The following is a 17970-nucleotide window of genomic DNA, read 5'->3' on the forward strand; positions in this document are numbered from 1 at the left end:
ATAGCCCTAACCCTAATTGTAACTCTAGCCCTAATATTAATAATGACCCCTATCCCTAGCTCTATACCTAGCGCTAAGTCTACCTCTAACCCTACCCCTAACACTAACCCTAACCCTAATGCTAGCCCTAACCCTACCCTTACACTAACTCTCCTGGTAATTCCACTGTGCATCCAAAGCCACAGTAACTGATCTTAACCATAGCCAAAGCCCTAACCCCAAACATAACACTAACCCTAATCTGAAACAAAACCTAACCCTAACTTTACTAAAACCATAGCCCTAGACCTTACCATAGCACTAACATTCACCATAATCCTAACTGTAACCTTAGCCCTAACCTTAACCCTGACTCTAACCCTAGCTTTACACTCTAACCCTAGCCCTAAACCTAACCCTATCATTAGCCCTAGCCCTAACAATAACACTAACCCTAACCCCAGCCTACTCTTCACCCTAACTTTAAACCTAGCCCTAATCATTACCCTGTCCTACCCTAATTCTAACCTTAACCCTAACTCTATCTCTAATGTTAATCCTTACACTAACCCTAACCTACCTCTATACCTAAATGTAACCCTTCTCCTAACCTTAACCCTGACCTTGTCCTAGTCCTAACCCATATCCTAACTCTATAGATATGGCAATGTACATCCAAGGACCAGATAATAAACCAAACCCTAACCCTACTCCTAATCCTAATCCTAACCATAGACATAGAACTAATCTTAACCCTAAACCTATCCCTAAGCATAGATTTAATTTAACACTAACCTAATTCTATCCTAACCATAATGGTAAACCTACTCCTTATGAAACATCTAACCCTAACACTAAAACAACTCTAAAACCTAACCCTAACACTAGCCATAACACTAAACCTGAACTAATCCTAACCCTAAACCTAGCCTGAACCCTAACTCTAACTCTACAGATGATTCCACTGTGGACACAAAGACCCACATGGTAACATTAAGACTAACCCTAGCCTTGTTCTAGCCCTAATCTTAAACCTAACCCTAAACATAGCACTAGTCCTAATCCTTATCGTAACCCTAACTCTAACCCTAAACCTAATCTTATCTATAAACCTAGCCCTAATCCTAGCCCTAGTACTAGCAGCAGCACTAACCCATACACAAACTATTCAGGTGATTCCATTGTGCACACAAGGAACCCTAACTGTAACCCTACCACTAATAGATACACTAACACTAGCCTAAACCAAACCTTGCACTAAACTGAAACCTAACCTTTCCCCTACCCCAAGCCCTACCCCTAAATCTTATCATTACACTCCAGGTGATTCCAATGTGAATCCCAGTACCCATACAATAAACCTAACACTAACCCTATCTTTGGTCCCAATTCTACCCCTAAACCTAACTCCAATCTAAACCCTAGCCCAAATCTTAATCTAACTCTAATACTAACCCCAACTCTAACCATAGCCCTACCCCTAACCATAACACTAACTCTATCCCTACCCCTAGCTCTAACTCTATCCTGAAACCTAACACTAGCCCTAGCCTATCTATAACAGTAATCTTAAACCTAACCCTAGCCCCCTGGCCCTGCTCATTACACTAAACTTAACCCTAACTCTAATCCTAATCTTAGCCCTTGGCCTACCCCTAAACCTAATCCTAACTCTCCAGGTGATTCCAATCCAAAAAACCTAACTCTAGCCCTAATTCTACTCCATCCTAAATCTCCAGATATTTACACTGTACACTGTACACCCAAAGAACCAATCACTAACCATAACCATAACCAAAGCCCTAGTCCTAACCATAACACTAACCCTAAACCTAAACATAACCTTAATCTTTACTGTAATCCTAGTCCTGGACCTAACCATACCAATAACATTGATCCTAAACCTAACCATAACATTAGCTGTAATCCTAACCATAATACAAGCTATAGCCTTAAACCTAAACCTGACCTTGACCCTAACTATAGCCATTGTCCTAATCATAACTCTAACCCTAACACAAGAATTAGCCCTAAAACTAACGCTAACCCCAAAACAAGGCTAGCCCTAATTTTAACCCTACCCTTAAAAACTAACCATAGCCCTAATGCTAGGGCTAGAGGAATCCCTAGACCAAACTAAAACACTAACCCTAAATCTAATCCTAGCCTCGGCCCTAATCTTAACCCTAAACCTAATTCTAACCTGAGCCCTAACCCTAACCCTAAACTTAGCCTTAATCCTAACCCTAACCATACCCTAGCACTAAACTTAACCCTAACACTAACTCTAACCCTAGCTCTATACCTAGCACTAACCCTAATCATGAACACAATCCTAACCCTAGCACTAGCCCTAACCATAACCCTAACAAAAACCTCCAGGTGATTTCAATCAAGGACCCAGACTCTAACCTTAAAACTAATACTAGCCCTACCCCTAACTCTAGCCCTACCCCTGTAGCCCTAGCCTAACCCTAGCCCTAACCCTTACCCTAACGCTCCAGGTAATTCCAATGTGCATCCAAGGACCCAGACACTAAAACTAACCCTAGACTTAGCCTTAACACTATCCCTAACCCTAATCATAACTTCAGTTTTAGCCCTAATTTTAACCCTAACTTTAACCCAGGCTCTAATCTTAATCATAATCCTAACCCTAACCCTTCCAATAACCCTAACTATAACCTAAACCATAACCCTAACCCTAACACAACCTTAATCCTAATGCTAACTCTCCAGGTGATTACAATGTGCAGCCAAGGACCCTCATGCTATCCCTAACCCTAACCCTAACCTATATCTAAAGCTAAAGGCCCATTCACTAACCCTAACTCTAAAACAAGCCCTAACCCTAACCTTACCCTAATCCTAACCCTAAACTGAGCCCTAGCCCTAACCTTAAACTTAACCATAGCCCTACCCCTAAACCTAACACTAGCCTTAAACTTAAACTCAAACTTAGTCCTAGCCTTAACAATAACACTAACCCTAACCCTAAAACTAAATAAACGTATCCTGAGCACTAGCCCTAATCATAGGACTAACCCTAAAGCTAATCCAAGCAGTAACCCTTAACCTAGCCATAGCCAAAACCATAGCCCTAATTATAGCAATAACCCTAACACTATCCACAGTGCAGGCAGCATCTTAACCTTAACCCTAACATTAACACTGTCCCTAATGCTAATCCTAACCCTAGGGATAACAAAAATGCTAACCCTGACTCCAACTGTCTCCCTAAACCCAAATGAATTCTAAAATTTAACCCTAGACCTAGCCGTAGCATTAGCCCTAACACTACTGCTAATCTAAACTAACTTTAATCATAGCCTAATCCTAACCCTAATCTTCTGGAGATTCCAATGTGCATCCAATGAATCAAATATGAACCCTGACACTAACCCTAGGGTTAACAGTTACCCTAACCCTAGGCCTAAACCAAACCTAACCCTATCCCTAAACATAACCCTAAATCTAATCCTAGCCCTAGCCCTAGCCCTAGCTCTAACCCAAATCCTAGCCCTAACCCAAATCCTAACACTAATATTAATACTAAAACTAGCCCGGCCCTCATCCTAACCCTAATCCTAACCCTAACCCTAACCCAAAACTTAACTCTAAACCTAACCCTAATCCTAACCAGAACCCTGTCCCTAACCCTACCCATAACCATAAACCTAACTCTAGTCCTAGCCCTAACTGTAACCTTAACCCTAACCCTAACCTAACATTAACACTAGCCTTAACCCTAATCCTAACACTAGCCCTAGTCCTAATCTTAACCCTAACCCTATCCCTAACACCAGCCCTTACTCTAGCCCTAATCTAACCGTAGCCATAACCCTAACCTGAACACAACCCTAACGCTAATTCTAGCTCTAGCCCTAACCTAAATCCTAACTCTAGCCCTACACATAACTATAACCCTATCCCTAAAATAACACTAAACTTAACCCTAATCTAGTACTAATATAAACCATAATCCTAGCCCTAATCATAATTTTAAACTAAGCCTTAACTATAACTATAACATTAATCCTAACCCTATGTGAAGCCTTAGCTCTAAATCTAAACCTAGTGCTGGTCTTCACCACAACCCTAATACTAACCTAACCCAAAACCTAAACCTGACCCTTACCCCTGGTCTATCTCTAAATCTAACACAACCTTAAGCCTAATCCTAACCCTAGTCATAGCCATAGCCATAGCCCTAAAGCTAACCATAACTATCAAGGTGATTCCAATGTACATTCAAAGACCCAGATGCTAACACCAAATCTAACACTAACTTTAGCCCTAACACTAACTCTAACCCTAATCCTAATCCAAGCCCAAGTCCGAATCTTAACACTAACCCTAACCATAAATGTAGCCCTAGTCCTTACTCTATCCTAAACTTAAACCTAAACCCAGCCCTGGCCCTAACCATAATTCTAACTATAATCCTAAACCTAAACCTAACCCTAAACCTAGCCTTAGCCCTAACTATAATAACCCTAAGCCTAACCCTAGTAGTAGACCTAGCTCTAAACCATTATCCTAAGCAAAATAAGCCAGCCAGAGAAAGATAAATATTACATGATCTTACTCATTTATGGAATATAATGAACAACACAAACTGATGAACCAAAACATATCCAGAGACAGAGAAGCATCAATCAGACAATCAAACCTCAGAGGGAAAGTAGGGGAGGGTGGGGGTAAGAGGAAGAGATCAACCAATGGACTTGTATGCATTCATATAAGCCTAACCAATGGACACAGACAACAGGCGGATGAGGGCATGAGTGGGGGGCAGGGTGATAGCGGGGCATTTGGGGGATAAGAACACATATGTAGTACCTCAATCAATAAAGAAAAAATACATTTAAAAAAGAAGGAAGAAAAAAAATCAATGAAAAAAATATCCTCAGGTGAGGAGGAAGGTCAAGTAGGATGGAACAGGTCAATGGGGTTGGGGAGGGGGTCGTTAGGGAAGATGGGGGACATCTACAATACTTTCAACAATAAAGATAAATTTAAAAAAATAAGCTTAACTCTAAACCTACCCTAGCTCTAGCCTAACTATAACATTAACCCTAACCTTAATCCTAGCCCTAAAACTTACCCTAACCCTAGTGCCAACCATAACCATAACCATAACCATAACTTCAACCTAAAACTAACCCTAGTAATCCTAAAACTAACCCTAAGTCACCAAGTGACTGATTCAATGTGCAAACAAGAATCTAGACACTAAACCTAACCCTACTCTAACACTAAGCCTAGCACTAGCACTAACCCTGTCCCTATCCCTAACACTAACCTTAACCCAAAACCTAAACTTACCTTATCCCCAGATCTAACCCTAACCCCAGTCTTAGCCCTAGCCCTAATCCTTACCCGAAATATTCAGGTTATTACAATGTGCATCAAAGGTCCTAGACAATAAACTTAACCCTACCCCTAGCCTTAACTCCATACATACCTCAAACCCTAACCTTAATCCTAGCCCTAATTTTTGTAAAAAATTTTTGTGAGTTTATTTGAGGAAAACTGTCAACATATGCCGGGAAGCAGAACCTCAACGAATTCAGATAATGCTCCAGAGAACAGCAGGTTACATCTGTATTTATACATTGCAACCAAAGGAGGGACATAGGTCGGTTACATGAAATTCATTGGTGATAGATTAAGGAGGTGGGATAAAGCAAAGCCAGGGTGGGAAACCCCTGGGATTGGATAAAAAGTAAAATGATTGTTGAATGGAGCAGAGACCACCCAAGAGGTAGAGACCCCTTACCCGGGAAACAACTCCAAATAGCCAATTGCGGAGTCAAATAACAAATTTTATTTCAGATTCGAATCTGGGCTGCCGCCGCGGAAACAGCGCGGGCCAGCAGCAGCAAGCAGTTACAAATCCAGCTTTTTATTACAGATTTCAAAAAAGGGGGGTGGAGGTCGTTTCTATGGTTGCATGCATCGGCCAGATGGCCTAATCTCCCTTCTTGATTTGTCCTGTTCTTTTAGCCTTGACTAACCCAGCCTGCTGATTTGGCCTTCAGCCTTAACTACCCCAGACTGTTGATTTGGCCTTCAGGTCCAGGAGGGGTTAGTAGCAACTTTCTACCCTCCAGGCAAGGTCAGTTATTTTCCATTCCTCAATGATGGACACATATTTAGGTGGGTGTAGGAACAATTAACATGATAATGAAGGAATTTGTGGTATCTGTCCACATTTGGTTGTGCCCCAGGGGCTCCAGAAAAAGGGAAGTTACAAGTTACCCAGACATTTCAAGAGTAAGTTATCATAGATGCAAAAAGACAGATAGGCTCAGTTAAGGTAAAGGTTGACCTTGTCAGTGAAGATACCATTGCTGTGTTTGTTTCTTTGTTTGTTTTTGTTTTTAAAATAAATCTTAATTGTTCAGATTATTATAAATGTTCCTTCTTTTTTTTTTTGCCCTCCATTGTTCCCCTCCACCAGGTTTCCATTCCACCCTCTGCCCTTTCCCCACCCCCCATTGTCTACTCCTCCAAGTATTCCTCTTTTGATTCTTTTTTTGGGGGGTAAGGAGGGCAATGTTGTTGGATCCACCAGGAATTTTGTTGCCATTGGGTAGTTATGGCTTGGGAGTAGTTGGACCAAAAAATGTTGAGTTTCCCATGCCATAATTAAATAGGTGAGGGTGACCCCCAATAGAGCTAGAGTTTGAGTATTCCATAGGGCTTCTCACAAGCGTCCAGAATGAAGGATGGTGAGGTAATTATAGACATTTCTATCCACCAAGTGATCCCAATAATTTCTGAAATGGTATCCATTGATTTCTTTCTTGTTTCACAGACATCCAGCCATAAGAGCATGGCTAGTGAGTCCAAGGACAAGATATACTATTCCAGATAGGACAGGCTGCTGCAAGCCATCATATCTAGGTGTTCTTCTTAGCTTTTCATCACCCATCTCTATAGTTATACAATATTCATTCAGATTAGACCATATATAATTCCACCAGTGGAATTATCAGGGAGGTATTCTTGGAGGTATTTGCCTAAGGTGCATCCTTTATAGTAGATATAGCCAGAAAACATACACACACACACACACACACACACACACACACAAAAAAAAAAAAAAAAAAAAAAAAAAAAAAAAAAACCACCAAAGCTTATATTGATAGTAGGAGAAAACCAATGGTTTTATAACAACCAATGGTTGGCTAACAAAGCATTAATTTCACTATCATACATCATAGTCAGAACATCATTGTGTAGTAAGTGGGAAAGATTAGTAGGTATCTGAGAGGCCACGGCGGGGCCGGGGCAAGGCTAACGCCTGACTCCATTTTATACTGTGGGGCAGGGCAAAGCTATCCTCCGTTTTGTATAACTGGACCCTAGCCCTCACCCAACCAATCAGAGTCAGCCAAAGCAGTGACATCACCACAGTATAAAACTCCTTGACCTGTCGAAGTTCAGTCAACCCTGCGGGCTGTCACCAGTCTTTAAAATTTAGTCTTTAGGATTTAGGAACAAAAGGAAAATTCCTGTGGTTTGAACCTTTAAAAGGAATTGCCTACCCCTGAAACGGTGCAGTCATTTGGAGTCCACCTGCATGTGGTGCTCTTGTGGCTGTCCTGGCCAGTTCAATAAATCCTTGCCTGCTTTTTTAATTAACCAGCCTCCGGTGGTCTTATTTTGAACCCAGGGTTCGACCCCACAACAGTTTGATTTGATTTTTAAAAAAAAAAAAAAAAAAAAAAAAAAGTAAGGCTGGGCTCTGGCCCACCCCGGGGCCCCTGGGGCGGGCGAGAGGGGGTCCTTCCGCCCCCCGAGTCGGGCACCAGAGAAAGCGGGTGGGAGGGGATCGCGAGCAGGACGAGGTCCACGGCTCCACATGGGGCTCTGCAAGGCATGTGACCTCCTCGAAGGTGGCTCCGCCTCCGCGCAGGATCCAAGCTTCTTCACAGTGGGGATGTGGTCCATGGGCGCGGGGGCCCTGGGGGCTGCTGCCCTGGCACTGCTCCTGGCCAACACAGACATGTTTCTGTCCAAGCCCCAGCGAGCCAACCTGGAGTATCTGGAGGAAATAGACCTGAAGACACTGGAGAAGGAACCAAGGACTTTCAAAGCAAATGAGCTCTGGGAGAAGAAGGGCGCTGTGATCATGGCTGTGCGGAGGCCAGGCTGCTTCCTCTGTCGAGAGGAGGCCACGGACCTGTCCTCCCTGAAGCCCAAGTTGGATGAGCTGGGCGTGCCCCTCTACACTGTGGTGAAGGAGCAGGTCAAGACTGAGGTGAAGGACTTCCAGCCTTATTTCAAAGGAGAAATCTTCCTGGATGAAAAGAAGTTCTAAGGCCCCCAGAGGCTGAAGATGATGTTCATGGGGTTCGTCCGGCTGGGCGTCTGGAGCAACTTCTTCCGGGACCGGAGCGGAGGCTTCTCTGGAAACCTGGAGGGCGAAGGCTTCATCCTCGGGGGCGTCTTCGTGGTGGGATCAGGAAAGCAGGGCATTCTTCTCGAGCACCGAGAAAAAGAATTTGGAGATAAAGTAAACCTAGCCTCTGTTCTGGAACCTGCTAAGATCAAACCACAGGCTGCAAGTTTAGCCTCAGAGGAAAAGTGACTGTGGGCTCTGCCCAGCTCAGGGATAAGAGGGGCTCACCTGCTGCACAGGAGGCCCGGGTTCCACTCGTGTCACTTAGGCCATCTCCTTAGACTAGATCACTGTGCTCTGTTTAGGCTCAGTGAGACAAAATAGCTCCCAAATAAGACTGATAAAAACCTAAGACGTGAGTGAGAGGTATTTCAGTTAAACCCTGCAAAACACGAGGCTTAAAGCTGGCTGGAGCGCCGCATTACAAACGTATATGGTGTGTGAGGTGCTGTTATTGGAAATTAGTTTACTTTCGTGTCTTTAAAAACCTAGAGGAATTTGGTGATTGACTAGAAGATTGCGGATTGAAGGCTTTTGGTTGTGTGTTTTCTACCATGACTTGTTACATAAGATTAAAGTAATAACATAAAGGAATTATGTGCTCTGGTTGGCTTGATAAAGGTAGATCATAAAATGAAGAAAAAAATAAAATAAAATAAATAAAAATTAAAAAGTAAGGCTGAGTGCTTTGATGGCTAGCAAACTGCCCCAAGGGGTCACTGGGATTCCTTTTTCCCAGGGGTGCTTGCTCTCTGTCAGAGGGGAATCGGCCCACCTAATTAATTTGAAAGTATGAAGTTGTAACAATTGTGAAAAGCAGGGACCAAATTCTAAAGTTAACTACTGTTTGTCTCAATTGGCCATTTAAGTTTGATGTGAGTGAGCAGGAGCGGGGCCGCACCCTGCAAGTGGCCAAGGTCTCCACCGCTTCCTTGGGGTGCTTTTAGGAGTGCCTGCCCAAAGTGAAGGCTGCCGCCCTCCCCCCCCCGGGGGGGGGGGCTCTGGCGAGAAGAGGAAGTTTCAGCCTCTTTTCGGGGACTTTGCAGCAGGTGATTTATTTTCCAACTGGATTTGAAATTTGTGATTTTGTTTGACAAAGCAAAGTTTGATTATTAGAATGTTAAATGGCAGGCTGAACTGTATAACATGATTATCTCAAGGATTGATTTGTCCTCTGTTAACAAAAAAAACAACTTGAAACCTGTAAAGAATTTTTTTTGTGAGTTTATTTGAGCCTTACTGTCGACAACTGCCGGGAGCAGAATCTCAAAGGATTGAGATAATGCTCCAAAGAATGGTAGGTTACATTTCTCTATTTATACACTGAAATCAAAGGAGGGACAGAGGTGGGTTACATGAAATTCATTGGTGATGGAGTAAAGAGGCGGGAGAAAGCAAAGCGGTGAGAAAGTCCTGGGATTGGATAAAAAGTAAAATGATGGACGTGTACTCAAGTGAGTGCAGGAACAATTAACATGATAAAGAAAGAATTTGAGGCATCTGTCCTGGTGCCCACCACATCTGGTTGTTCCCCAGGGGCTCTGGAAAAAGGGAAGTTACAAGTTACCCAGACATCTCACAGATATGTTATCTTAGAGACAGAAAGGCAAACGGGCTCAGTAAAAAGATCAAAGTTGATCTTTGGGAAAATATCTGGGACATGACTACCTACTATAACTTGTTAGATATTTAATTTTCAAACCATCTTTTGTAGTTATCTTTAGACCTAAGAAGACCTAAGAAGGAACACGTACTGGAGAAACACAGCCGCTGAACTGGACTGAAGTAGAACAACGGGCCTTTGAGGAGCTAAAGAAGGCTCTCATCTCAGCACCTGCCCTAGCCTCGCCAGATATCACGAAGCCCTTCCACCTTTACGTGAATGAGGTAAGAGGCATTGCCAAAAGGGTTCTCACTCAGACTCTAGGTCCCTGGAAGAGACCTGTGGCCTATCTGTCTAAGAGACTAGACCCTGTGGCAGCAGAGTGGCCAGTGTGCCTCTGGGCAGTGGCCATCATTTGAGGCCATCTGACTCCCAAAAGTAGTTGCAATAGTGCACTGCAAAGGACATCAGAAAGGGGAGACAATTAAAGCCAGAGAAAATAGAGCCACAGACCAAACTGCAAAGGAAGATGCCCAAAAACCAGTGGGGCCTTTACAAGTCTTCGTAACCCTGACAGACCCCAACCTACACCAAAAAAGAGGAAGAATTGGCTGAACAGAAGCAAGTCATCGAAGGACCAGATGGTTGGTGGATCCTACCAGATGACAGACTGTTGGTCCCAGAGGCTCTAAGTCGGATATTAGTTGCCCAGTCATGCCAGGTTACCCACTTAGGTATCATCAAGACTTCTGGATTTCTGTGAGGCAGATACTACGAAGCTTAAGTAAGATATAAGTACATACTAGTTTTTATAGACACCTTCCCAGATTAAGTTGAAGCGTAGAACAGAAACTGCCTCTATAGGAGTCAAGAAATTACTCCAGGAGATTATACCTAGATTCGAGCTGCCAGTAGTCATAGGATCAGATGACAGCCCAGTCTTTATAGCAAGGTATCTCAAAGTATAGCTCAAGTCTTAGGACAGGCATGAGTAGAACTCTAAAAGGTTTAATTAAAATTGTCCTGAAAACCGGTGAAGATTAGACCAACCCCCTGCCTTTCACCCTCTTATAGGCCAGGTATACCCTCTAACGGGAGAGGTTCCCCCCCTCTTTTTGGGATCATGTATGGTAGACCTCCCTCCATCCTTCCTGGGGTCAGGGAGAAACTGAAAGCTAGAATTCATAACCATTCCCTTGCTCAAGTCCTTACAGGCTCTGCAATTTACCCAGAAGCCATGCATAAGCTTGTTCCAGATGCACTGCCAGTGCCCCCCGAGGACCCTGTACACCTCATCCAGCCCGGAGACTCTGTGGGTAAAGAAGTTCACTGCCCAAAGACTCACTCCAACCTGAAAGGGACGCTACACTGTTATCCTGAGCACGCCCACGGCTGTTGAAGTAGACGGCACCGAGACCTGGCTACACCACTCCCAGCTCCTGCACAGAAAACAACCTAGATCCTGGCAACCAGCAGCCTCACCCGTGAGATCTCTAGCCTGGCCTCCACACAGGCCAGGAGGAGACTTAATGCCAGGAGGGAAATTAGACTTCAGTGAGGACAGTACTAATGGGAACTGTAGTACTAGAGGTTTTAGTAACTGTAAAAACATTTTTACTAACCAAGTGAGAAAGTCCGGGGCTAAGTAAGGCTAAATGTACTAGGGGACTAGAGAGCAAGGAAGTAGGATGAGTCAATGATTTGACTCATGTACATAAAAAACCAGTGGGGAATGAAATATAGTGGCAACCATACTTTGGTAAAAACTGCTGTTTGAATTTTAGCCTTGCTATCTGACTTCGGCCTTTGATTACTTGCTGAGGAGTGGAAAATTACTGACCTTGCCTGGAGGGTAGAAAGTTACTACTCCCTCCCGCTCCTGGACCTGAAGGCCAAATCAACAGTCTGGGTTAGTCAAGGCTAAAAGAACAGAACGAACCAAGAAGGGAGATTAGGCCATCTGGCCGATGCATGCAACCACAAGGTTAAGCGATATAGAAACGACCTCTACCCCCTTATTTGAAATGTGCATAAAAAGCTAGATTTGTAACTGCTTGCTGCTGTTTGTTGCCTGCTCCATCCTGGCGGTGGCAGCCCAGATTCGAATCTGTAATAAAATTTGTTATTTGACTCCGCAATTGGCTAGTTGGAGTTGTTTCCCGGGTAGGGGTCTCTGCCTCTTGGGTAGTCTTTTCTCCATTCAACAGTTCTGTATTCCACAGGATTCCTGAAGTCCCCTCTTCCACAGAATTCTAAAAATCCTCTATTCCGCTGAATTCTATATGGCCTCTCTTCCACAAAATTCTATAAATCCTCTCTTCCACATAATTCTAGAATTCCTCTCTTCAGAATTCTAGAAAATCCCTATTCCACAGAATTGTAGAAGTCCTCCATTACTCCTAATTCTAGAAATCCCCTATTTTACAGAATTCTACAAGTCCAATTTACAGAATTCCACAGAATTCTAGAAATACTCTCTTCCCAGAATTCTATAAATCATCTATTCCACAGAATGATAGAAATCCTCTATTCCACAGAATTCTAGAAGTACACTCTACCACAGAATTCTGGATGTTCCGTATTCCACAGGATTCCTGATGTCCTCTCTACCACAGAATTCTAAAAATCCTGAATTCTGCTGAATTCTATATGGCCTCTCTTCCACAACATTCTAGAAACTCTCTCTTCCACATAATTCTAGAAGTCCTCTCTTCAGATTTCTAGAAAATTTCTATTCAACAGAATTCTGGAAGTCCCCTATTCCATAGCATTCTAGAAATCTATTATAAAGAATTCTAAAACTCCTTTATTCCTCTGAATTATAGAAAAGCTCTATTCCAAAGAATTCTAGAACTCCCCTATTCCACAGATTTCTAAAAATTCTCTCTTCCATATAATTCTAGAAATGCTCTATTCCACAGAATTGTAGAAGTCTCCTTTTCTCCAAAATCTAGAAATTCCCTATTCCACAGAATTATACAATAGAAGTCCTCTATTCCATAGAGTTCTAGAATTCCCCCATTACAAAGAATTCTAAAAGTCCTCCCTTCATCTGAATTATAGAAAAGCTCTATTCTAAAGAATTCTAGAACTCCCATATTCCATAGATTTCTAAAAAATTCTCTCTTCCACAAAATTCTAGAAATCCACTATTCCACAGAATTGTAGAAGTCCTCCTTTCTTCCAAATTCTAGAAATCCCCTATTCCACAGAATTCTAGAAATTCCCTATTCCACAGAATTCTAGAAATCCTCTACTCAACAGAATTCTGTAAGTTCTCTCTTTCTCAGATTTCTAGAAATACTCTATTCTATGGAATTCTAGCTGTCTTCCCTTCCTCCAAATTCTAGAAACCCTCATTCCTCAGAATTCTAGAAGTCCTTCCTTCCTCTCAAATCTAGAAATCCCCTATTCTACAGAATTCTAGAAGTACACTCTACCACATAATTCTGGATTTTCCATATTCCACAGGATTCCTGATGTCCTCTCTACCACAGAATTCTAAAAATCCCTAATTCTGCTGAATTCTATATGGCCTCTATTCCTCAACATTCTAGCAATCCTCTCTTTCAAAGAATTCTATAAATCATTTATTCCACAGAATGATAGAAATCTCTTATTCCACAATATTCTAGATGGCCACTCAACCACAGAATTCAGGATATTCCGTATTCCACAATATTCCTGAAGTCCTCTCTTCCTCAGAATTCTAAAAATCATCTATTCCACAGAATGATCGAAATTCTTCCACAAAATTCTACAAGTCCTCTCTTCCACAGAATTCTATAAATCCTTTCTTCCACAGAATCCTAAATCACACTGCACTGGGACACCACACTCCTCCCAAAGCCCTCACTTAAACCTCAAACCAAAGCTCCAACTGCCCACCCTCCATCAGGACAACAAGCAGTTTCCAGGCACAGAACGCCACTGCGATGCTGCAGCGATGACAATGCCATCGCTCCACGGTCACAAGGTTGGGTCCTGTCTGCACACATCCCCCTCCGACACTGAGACATTTCACTGCCAACACATTACAGTGCTACCCCAGGGATACATTGCTCACCTTCCACACTGACACACACCATGCAGACACCGCGCTGGATACCCGAGGTCCTCCACCGATCACACTGCTCTGTCACATCCTGAGTCCCCCACCGGACAGGCATCAACAGTCTTCTGTGACGTCCTGGATACCCAATTCCCACAATCCTGTGTGGCCTTCTAGTGCTCCAGACAACAGTCATTACTGTACAGCACTATGTCTTCCACTGCCAAGCTGATGAGATTTCAATACCCCCTTCCCACTGTCACACCACAGGGGTCCCATACTAAACATACACTTTTGTGATACATTCTGGGCTTATGTTACCAACATTCTACAGTGACACAAAAGAACCCTCACTGAAACACCCACGTGGACACCTCAGGGGACATACTGACAAAGCACCGCTGTGACTCGCAATGGCTCTTCAGACTCACACGTACATCATTCCCCATGGCCGTCACTGTACTCACTCTGCTGTGATCCTTCAACCTTCCTACTGCCCACATTCTATTGAGAATCCCCTGGTGACCACTCCCCACATTCCATTGTGACATGCCAGGAATCTCAATTCCTTTTATGACCATAACACACAATGCCTCCAAATGCCCTCACCCCACAGTAATAATTGCCCATTATCATCTGTCTTAACACACATTTACAGTTGTAGGCTCCTTTAAGTAAATAATAGAGGTTTCCTACAACTTTTTAATGTACTATATACCCTGTTTTATGGATGTCCTGCACTTTAGATACCCATTCTACACTAACAACTGACTTGGAGAAGTCTTTTCTAGCTTTTCTATGAGAGTTCTCATATTCTTACTGTTATTTTCTCTGAATTACTCATGTTTTCTTGTAGTTTCCTATATTTGGCCTTCTCCTCTAAGTATAAGCATTGCCCACATGTACAAACAACTTCCTACACACTGTTATTAACCTGAGAAGCTGTAGAACATTGTCTCTCAACTATGTTTTCGAGTTAAATGCTACATTGAAGTGAAGTCTAAGGCTTTCCAAAGTTGCTTAAATGTGTTTATTTCTCTATTTCAATAATATTCTGCCTTGTGTGAGGTGTCCTTCTAGCCACCCATCCACCGTGATGCCTCAAGGCATCCAGTTACCATGGTTTCCTTTCCCATTCCCAGTTGGTCCCACTGCACATTTTCCATTCTCACACTTCAAGTCTGATGACAACATACAAATGTAAAACTTGAGAACACTCGCTCTCCTTACTTCACTGTGAAATGTTTGGAATTTTCAAGCACATCTTTCATTGGTGAACCTCTCAGCTTCTACTGTCCACTTTCTATTTCAATCTGTCCAGGGCTCCTACATCCAACACTTCACTGTGACAATTCAGGGGGCTCCCTGTCCACAATCCAACATGACAGCACAGGGCTTCCACATGCCAATGTACCCCTCCAAAATTCCGCTGAGAACTTTCCACTGTGTCAATACTTGGTTTTCACTGCCCACACACAACTGTGACACCTTCAGGTCTACTGCTGTCACACTTTATGCCTCCCACTCCTCACAAACTGCTGTGATTCCCCATGGCTCCCATTCCCAAGCCTTCTCTCTGGAAAGCACAAGGCTCACACTAACAATGTCTGCTGTGACTCCCCAGGTCTCTCCTTGTCCACACTACTCTGTCACCACTGCTGAGCTCTCAAAGGACACAACTGGAAGTGACACCTGAGAAAAGCCACGGACACAATCTTATATGACATTCCAGGGTCTCCAAATAACAAACACCACAGGGCTAGACAAGGTCTCCTGAGGGCCACACAGTCCCATCCATCTGCTGGCCTTACAACACACTACAGTGACAGCACAGGACTCCCGCTGCCCACTCCAATGGGCCAACACTGACCTCAACCCCCTGGGGTACCTGAGGGGTACTGAAGGCCCCAGTATACAGTGACACCTTCAGATCTTACATTGGCTTCACTGCACTGGGAAACCTGCAGTTTCTTGCTGTCCATCTTTTCCATTGACACCCCAAGACTCACACAGCCAGTGTCCACTGGGACACATTCAGGACTCCCATTTTACCCTCCGTTGTTGGTCCCAATGGTGCCCAATGTGCAGAATTTTTTCTTGTTATAAATCATCTCCTGAGGATATTACTTTTGTTGCCTTTAAGAGACAGTGGAAAAGTACAAGTCAGAGGGGAAGGGATAGCTACACAGACACACATCACCTGGTTGTCCAAGGTGCATGCACCAATGGAGGGTGCGGTAATTCCACAACCCAAGTACATGCCCTTGACCTGGATGGAACTCGAGACTTTTTGGGACTCAGGCTGACAGATTAAACCAAGCATGTCAAACTCAAAGGCTAACAAGGGCTAAATAAACAAGTTTGATGTTTATCTGAACCACAAAAAAAAAAAAAAGCAAAAGCTTTCCTTTTCTTAGAAGCATAAATTTATTTCAGGAGAGACATACTGAATACAAAGGTCCAAAATAAATGAGTAATCATTAACATAAAATAATAGAACATTTTAATAAAAATGAATATTTTGTCTTGAGGTTTCATACACTGTTTAATGTGCTCTTTAGTCTGTTTTAAGGATGTCCTGCATCTTAGATACCTATTCTACACTAACAACTGACATGTATTATAGAAGTCTTTTCTGCCTGTTCTATGTGAGTTCTCATCTATTTACTGTTACCTTCTCTGAATTACTCATGTTTCCTTGTAGTTTCCTATATGAGGCCTACTTGTCAAAGTATAAGCATTGCCCACAAGTAAAAACAACTTCCTACACACTGTTATGAACCTGAGAAGCTCTGGAACATTATCACTCAACTATGTTTTAGTGTAATGCTACATCGCGGTGAAGTCTAAGGCTTTCCAAAGCTGCTTAATTGTGCTCATTTCTCTATTTCAAGGATATTTGCCTTGTATGGCACACATTTACACTTGTAGCCTCCTTTAAGTAAACAATAGAAGTTTCATACACTGTTTAATGTGCTCTTTACTCTCTTTTAAGGATTTCCTACCTCTTAGATACCCTTTCTACACTAACAACTGACTTGGAGAAGTCTTTTTCACCTGTTCTGTACGAGTTCTCACATACTTACTGGTATTTTCTCTGAATTACTCATGTTTTCTTGTAGTTTCCTATATTTCTTCTCATCTAAGTGAAATCATTGCAAACATGTACAAACAACTTCCTACACACTGTTATGAAAATTAGAAGCTCTGCAAAATTGTCTCTCAACTATGTTTTAGAGTTTAATGCTACATTGCAGTGAAATCTAAGGCTTTCCACAGCTATTAAATGTTCTGATTTCTCAATTTAAGGATATTCTGCATTGTATGACACATGTTTACAGTAGTAGGCTCCCAAATTCCTGGGCTCTACCCCAGACCTTCTCGATCGAAGTTCTAGTTCCCATCAGGAGTTTAACGAGCCTTCCAGGTGATGCTGATGCATGCTGTTTAAGAACCACTGCCTCAGGTTCTTAAACTAATGGTCACATGCAGACTCCATCATTAATGGAGCTGAAATAAGGAGCTGACTCTGACTATCTCACATCATATGTCCTCTATACACATAAGAAAAACTATATAATTTATAGTCAAAAGCACTTTGGGACTTAATCTTCATTTGTGTACAAACCTGAGGTTGAGGCTTGTTTTTCAACTAGTGAACACCAAAAGAGGGTCAATATTACCTATTCATAAGGTGAATAATATGTAAGTAGGCAAGAATCAGTTTGCCTTAGACATCTAAATCCTTATTTATACTTGGTGTCTATACACTGAGTGGCCAGATTATTATGCGTTCATAGATCATAATAATCTGGCTACTCAGGGTTACAAACACACACACACACACACACACACACACACACACACACACACTGAGTGGCCAGATTATTATGCACTCAGAGATCATAATAATCTGGCTACTCA

General features: G+C 42.6%; 1 pseudogene across 1 annotated transcript; it reads left to right on the forward strand.

Moving 5' to 3' along the window:
• Positions 1–7852: 7852 nt before the first annotated feature.
• LOC311625181 (peroxiredoxin-like 2A) lies at positions 7853–9031 on the forward strand (annotated as a pseudogene). Its single transcript has one exon. The product of its transcript is annotated as a peroxiredoxin-like 2A (transcript).
• The last annotated feature ends 8939 nt before the right edge of the window (positions 9032–17970 follow it).

Source organism: Pipistrellus hanaki (genome assembly GCF_964339955.1).
Source record: "Pipistrellus hanaki genome assembly, chromosome: 7".
Taxonomy (NCBI): domain Eukaryota; kingdom Metazoa; phylum Chordata; class Mammalia; order Chiroptera; family Vespertilionidae; genus Pipistrellus; species Pipistrellus hanaki.